This window comes from Oratosquilla oratoria, chromosome 5 (genome assembly GCF_046742065.1).
Source record: "Oratosquilla oratoria isolate Oo_2021 chromosome 5, ASM4674206v1, whole genome shotgun sequence".
NCBI classification, from domain to species: Eukaryota; Metazoa; Arthropoda; class Malacostraca; order Stomatopoda; family Squillidae; genus Oratosquilla; species Oratosquilla oratoria.
The window spans coordinates 53,810,822-53,818,321 of NC_134781.1; positions in this window are offsets into that span (position 1 = coordinate 53,810,822).

Genomic DNA, 7,500 nt, shown 5'->3' on the forward strand with positions numbered 1-7,500 from the left:
ACATATGTATGTACACTTGTATATATATATATATATATATATATATATATACATATAGAGTGTATATATATATAATATATATATATATATATATATATATATATATATATATATATATATATATATAATTTAGGGTGTGACAGTTGGCCCAATTTATTTCTTCAATGCTGTTCAAAATTTTGGTGTTGCATATTGACTAAAGAGATACCTAGGTCAAATATTTTAGAGATTTACACATATTTGAGTTAGCACCAGCAATTTAAAGAATATGGGATTTTACGCATTTGGCAAGTCGCCTATTGATAGTTTATATAACTAGTTTCGTAAGGGATATTAACACAGACAATTTGGTTTCCTTGAATTTATTAATACAAACATAAATTACAATTCTTTCAAGGTATACATTATAACATTTTATCACATATCCCCATTCACTTAGTTCTCAACAGCAAGAAACCATGATTTTTCTTCAGAGCCAGATGATCTTTTACGCTGATTAGGAACACAGCGTCTGTCATTTTCAACTACTTTAAGAACTTCTTGGAAACGCCTCTCATCTCTAGCAACATTGACACAGTCATGACATAGCTTTACACCTCGCTCTGCTGCCTTATTGACAACTTGAAACTTGTTCACAATCCGAGCTATGTTTAGATAATCGTCATGATCTGTCTATTCACTGGCTGGTTTATGGAGAAACTGACAAGGTATGCCTAGAATACTAAAGAACCGGCTTCGATCAGGTCTAACTAGATCTACCAAGTTAGCGTTACTTTCTGGGACAGGGGGAAGATGTGGCTTACCATAGCCACCATGATCAAGTCCCACTCTCTTTGTAACTTTAGTACATTCATGACAGAGAAGAGCCTTTCTCATCTCTTCTTTTGTCTCGTATTGTATTTGTGACGAGAACAAAGCCAATGGAATCAACTCTTCGGTCAGGTACCAAGTGTGTCTACTGGGTGCCACCCGTGCATTATTAACTAGTATGGCGTCATGTGGGGGCAAATTCAGCCAAGGTTTCTACTAGATGCAAATCATTTAGTGGAGCAGAGGCAGGGACTAGGCAAGCAAGCCACCATGGGGCATAAACTGCGACTGTGAAGACAGCAAAACGTTCCAACTTGCTGATTTGAGTTTCAGTTGCAATCTCCTCTAAGAAACTGCTCTTGAATCACAACTGACAAAAGAACGATCTTGAGGGTATAGAGCAACTTGGCCATCCATCTTGCTTTATGAAGTGCACCGGGCCTGACCATTGTGAACTTCACAGGTTCAGATCCTTTAGTCACAAACAACAGGCAAAGCTCTACCAACTCCTTGTAGTCGCCCCGAGCAAATGGTTTGGATAGAGATTTACGGAAGAAATTGGCCATCTCCTGCTGGCGCTCCTCAAACACTCCAGGCATTGTGGGGTAGTAGTATTGATTTTTGTCGTTGTAGTCTACCAATTTGGAGAAGTGGTTCTTGAATCTGGAAATAAATGAGAGCAAATATAGAATGTTTATTAATTTGAATAGTCTTTTGCCTACCATTTCCGAATTTATTCACGTGATAATTTGAATGAATAACTTTGCTCGGTTGTCATGCATTCAACCAAGTACATTCAAGGTTCCTGTTCCTATTGTAAAGCACGAAGGCTCACCTCTTGAAAAGCCTTATGGTTGGACCTGAAGAGCCTTCCACTTTGAAACAATCCCAACAAGCACTTAGGATGACTTCACCTACATGCCTTCGACAAGCGAACCAGAAAAGATCTCGCCCTAATTCCTTTTGCAGGGAGACGCAAGCACCAGCTTTCTGTCCTGAAGGTGTACGAGAATAGTATTTAATTAAATAATTCCAATTCTAGAAAAGGTTTTTATAATTTTGTATATTTATTTATATATAATTCATCCTCATGATGTTAATATTTATACAGCAGTTTCTGATGGGCTTACCTGTATTTGATGGAGTTGTGTCAAAAATCATCCCCACGACATTCTTTTCTCACTTTCAATCCATCAAAAGTTGCTTTGTTGCTGTTGATATCACATCTCCTTTGTGTGGGCCACCTTTCTGATTTAAATGTGGAAGAGGGGGTCTCCAAGAAGCTTTATGCCATTGTCACCAGACACAAGAATGGGCAGGCGATCATCAGTGCTTTTAGAATCAAGTGTATTCATTAATTTTCCAACTCAGTGAACCAGTATTTTGTCTGATGGGTGTCAATCATTCTTGATTTTCAAACTTAATTCTGACATGATCGAAGCTCGGTATCTGGGTTGTTCTTGCATTTAAATTCAATTTTGATGTATCTCTGCCACATGCAGATACAAAGGAATATACAATTACACTCGACTGGGTTGGTGAGATATTATTTCTAACACTGCATGAAACAGATTCCTATGACTTTAAGATATCATGGGGCACAAAAATTGAAGCCCCTTTTTTCACTATTCTCCTGTGTTTTCTTTTTGGCTCAGCAGTGATGAATTCATCTGTGATATCATCCTCATCAGTACTAATAGGAGAATAATTATCAGCCACAACATTTTCTTCATAATCACAACTTTCTTGATCTTGCCGCACCTTTTCTCGAATCTGTCTCTCCTGTCGTTTCTTAATGCTTCTGGCTAGTACCTTGTTCACACCAGAGTAGGTAGCTGTTCTGTCAGTCAGCATGCTTTTCATGAACAGTATGTCATGATCGATTGCATCTTGTTCGGCTTGAGTTTTCCCCTTCTTTGCAGCTGCCATATCTTTCAACACGGTATTCCTGTAAAATTTCATTGTTTTATCTAGTTCTGATTAAAACTTGATTATACCAGGATCATCTGCCTGTCTTCTACCCACATTCTTTTTCATAAATATCATGAAAACTTTGTCATAGTAAGTTTTAATGACTCGGCCAATGTTACTCCTCCATTGTCAATGGTGGCAGATAAAGCTTGATCCCAATGCATATCTCGAAGGTTTGCTAGAAGACATAGTAGAACCTGCTTATTCGATGGAATTTTACTGCGCCTTATTTCCTTTTCTTCATCCTGAGGAACAGTACCCAGTAGCATTCTACTATATTCCTGATCATGCCCATTTTTCATGGTGGAACTGGTGATTTACAAAAACCCAACCTGCAACGGAAAAGAAAATATGGTAAAATTTTAGTCCCCCAGGAAACGTAGCGCAATAAATATGTTATGAAAAATAAAATCAAGTTTGCGGATGACGATACGTTTCAATATTCAATACCCTACCAACGTACTCCTGAGTTATTCATGAACAAATGCAGCTCTTGTTATTGGCCTAATATTACACCAGACGCGCCCAGAAAAACAAAACTCAAGCCAAACTTCAGCCGTGCCTCGCCCGCCATAAACAACAAAACCCTGCTGATTTTTCCCATTTTCTGTTAATGCAAGATCATTAACAGAAAATACAATATCACATAGAAAATATTCTAAATATATATATATATATTTAAGGCCCTGGGAGCATTCGTAAGTTAAATACCGTAAATATGTAAAATAGCCAACCTGAGATTCATTTGTGCCAACCTGAGTTTGAGTTCTGCCAACTTGATTTTTATTTGTGCCAACTTGATTTTTATTTGTGCCAACCTGAGATTCATTTGTGCCAACCTGAGTTTGAGTTCTGCCAACTTGATTTTTATTTGTGCCAACCTGAGATTTATTTGTACCAACCTGAGTTTGAGTTCTGCCAACTTGATTTTTATTTGTGCCAACCTGAGATTCATTTGTGCCAACCTGAGTTTCAGTTTTGCCAACTTGATTTTCACTTTTGCCAACCTAATTTTCATCTTTACCAAACTGACTTGCAAATGGTATAGATTTATTTTAAGAAGAATATAAGGTAAAATAAACACTTTTGGTATATTCTGATACGCTGGTTCTACCACATGTGTGCTTCAATTTATAACAAAAAATATTACGTGGGTGTTACATAGACCCACAACGCTAAAACTTTGGACAGAATCGTAGAACCAGTTTGCATTTTGGGGGGACAACAGTCACACCCTAATATATATATATATATGAATATATATATGAATATATATATGTATATATATATGAATATATATATGTATATATATGTATATATATGTATATATATATATATATATAATGTGTGTGTGTGTATGTGCATATATATATTATATATACACACACACCTGTATATATGTATATACGAGTAACGGGCTGTGCCCCACTCCGACTCCGCAACGCGGGGGGATCGGACTGCATATATATATATATATATATATATATATATATATATATATATATATATATATATATATATATATATAATGTGTGTGTGTGTTTGTGTGTGTGTGTGCATGTGCAAATATATGCGTATATATATATATATATATATTTATATATACATATTATCTATATTCACATGTGTTTATGTGTATATTAATTGTTGATGTGCGTATATACAGAGTTGTTGAGATTATCTCTGTTCCGGTAAGGATTACCAAATTATGATTGAAGCCAATTTGTAACAAAATGCATCTAGACTTGAATAAGAAAACTTCCAAAATGCTTTTACACACATATATTATATTTCAGAATGAAATAACGTGGGATTCATAGGTGTAGTAGAAAATCGAATATATTACCTTGCATTTCGGTGACGTACCTTTGTCGAATATTCTTGCTTTCGATTCTGCTCGAAAATTTAAAAACAAATATAAATAAATAAAAAACGAATGCAAATGAACACGAATACTCCACTGGGTTTCCCAAGGTTCTTTTCTCTTCACGTCTATTTATTCTCTCTTTTTCTCACTCTCGTCTCATTCCTCTCTTCCAATCTCTCCCTTTCTCTTTCGCTTTCTTTCCTTCATACACAACCACACACACACACACACACACACACACACACACACACACACACACACACACACACACACACACACACACACACACACACACACACACACACACACACACACACACACACACACACACACACACACATATATATATATATATACATATATATATATGTGTGTGTGTGTGTGTGTGTGTGTGTGTGTGTGTGTGCGTGTGAATGTGAGAGAGTTATGTATATATATATATATATATATATGTATATGTATATATATATATATATATATATATATATATATATGTATATGTATATATATATATATATATATATATGTATATAATAATGTACGTGTGTGTGAGCGTGTATGTGTGTTTGTGTGAGTATCGTCATTGCTATCCCTCGTGGTCGAGAAAGATGGTCTTCGTGAGTTATTATTGGTGTGTGCGAAGATGGCTAATGAAACCAATTCGTGCCTGGAAAGCTCGGTCGAAGTGCGAACATACAGTTCCGGGAAGAAGTGCTGGCCGTGGTTGTTGTTGTCGCTCTTTCCGACATTTTCGTTTTTCCTCCAGCTGTGCTGACCTTTTTGACTCAAAGATCGCTGCTCTTTCTCTGACGGTGGTTCTCCGGAGGGGTTTATTTCATGCTGTTTCCTCCCAGTTGTTGAAGTCTATGTTACATTTTTTTTTTCTTTTTTAGATTTACTTTGAGGACGTCCTTAAAACGCTTCTTCTGGTCTCCCCTTGTACGCTTGCCATCCTTGAGTTGGGAGTAGAAGATCTGCTTGGGAAGGCGATCGTCAGACATTCTCACTACGCGGCCACTCCACCTGAGTTGTTTCTTAGTGATACAGGCTTCAATACTGGTAGTTTTTGCTTTTTGTAGTACGCTTAAGTTGGTCCTTCTGTCTTCCCAGCTGATGTTAAGGATCTTCCGAAGACAGCGTTGGTGGAAATTTTCAAGTGTTTTCAGGTGTTGACGTTAAGGGGTCCAGGTCTCAGACGCGTAGAGGAATGTTGGGATAATAACGGCTCTGTAAACCATGAGTTTTGTGTCGTTTTGGATATTCCTATCCCCAAAGACGTTCGAAGCTTGTCAAAGGAATTTCCTGCGCTCTTCAGACGGTGTTGAATGTTATCACTGAGACCGGCATTTGCTGAAAGATGGCTCCAAAGGTAGCAGAAGTGATTTACATTTTCCAGTGATGTTCCATCAAGTTGAATTGCTGGTAGATTATCACCAAGGGTGCTGGGTGAAGGCTGGTAAAGTATCTGAGTCTTCTTGATGTTAATGCTCAGTCCAAGCTTTGTGTATGTATGATGGAAAGCATTCAGTACCTGTTGGAGGTGCTCCTCTTTGAGGGGTGCTACACAGTTCTCGTCAGCGTTTTGGAATTCCTACAAGCTTTTTGTTATCGTCTTTGTCTTGCTTTTGAGGAGCAAGATTAAGTAATTTACCATCCGTACGGTATGAATTTTCAATGCCAGGTGGAAGGTCATCTCGTATGATATGCAAAATTGCTGCATTGAAGATGGTAAAGAGACTTGGTGTTATCACACAGCCTTGCTTTACTCCAGAAGTGACTTTGAAGGGCTGAGAGCTGTTCCTGTTGTACAGGACTCAGGCGAGCATGTTGTTATGAAGGAGTCAGAGAATGCGGATGAACTTATCAAGGCATCCATATGTGGCAAGGACATCCCAAAAAAGCTCTCTTGAGACACGGTCGAAAGCTTTGAAAAGTTTGATGAAAGCCATGTAGAGCGGTTGGTGTTGCTCACGACATTTTTCTTGCAACTGGCGCAGAGTAAAAATCATATCAGTTGTGCTTGCCGTTGGTCTGAAGCCGGCCTGTGTCTCAGGAAGAATCCTCTCAGACAACGTTTTAAGGCGGTTGTTCAGGATACGTGCAAGAAGCTTTCCTGCAGTTGCCAACAGAGATCCCTCTGTAATTCCCGCATTCAGATCTATCTCCTTTTCGTTTGTAGATGGTAATAATGTTGGTATCTCTGAAATATGATGGCACATCTTCATTGATCCAGATTTTGGTCAGGAATTGGTGGAGCTGGTGTTGGATCGCATCACCACCAAATTTATAAATCTCGGCTGGGATTCCATAAGGGCCTGCTGCTTTATTGTTTTTCATCGCCTTAATGGCATTTCTTACCTAGTCAAGGGATGGAATTTGAGCAAAATAATCTTCCTTTGCTTTTTTTGGGATCATGCTGAGCATGTTTCTGTCGATAGAAACTTTGTGATTGAGAAGGTTTTCAAAATGTTCTTTCCATCTGTCTCCTATTTCGGTGTCGCTTTTTAGGATGGTAGTACAGTCCTTACTCTTTAAGGGAGCCTGCCCGTGTGTAGATGGTCCATTGATTTCCTTTACATCATTGAAGAAGCCTCTTGTGTCATTGGTATCTGCTAGCTGCTGAATCTCACACGCCTTTTCTCTCCACCACCGGTTCTTCAGGGTGCGGGTTGTTTTCTGAACTGTAGCTTTGTACTCCCTGTAATTCTTTCGTTTGGTGTCAGATTTTGGGTGTTTTCAGGTGGTGAAAGCTTCCCTTTTTTATCAGTCATTTGTTTAAGAGCTTCATCATTGTCGTCGAACCAGTCTTGATGTTTCCTTTTCTTGTGGCCGATGGTTTCTTCGCAAGTGGT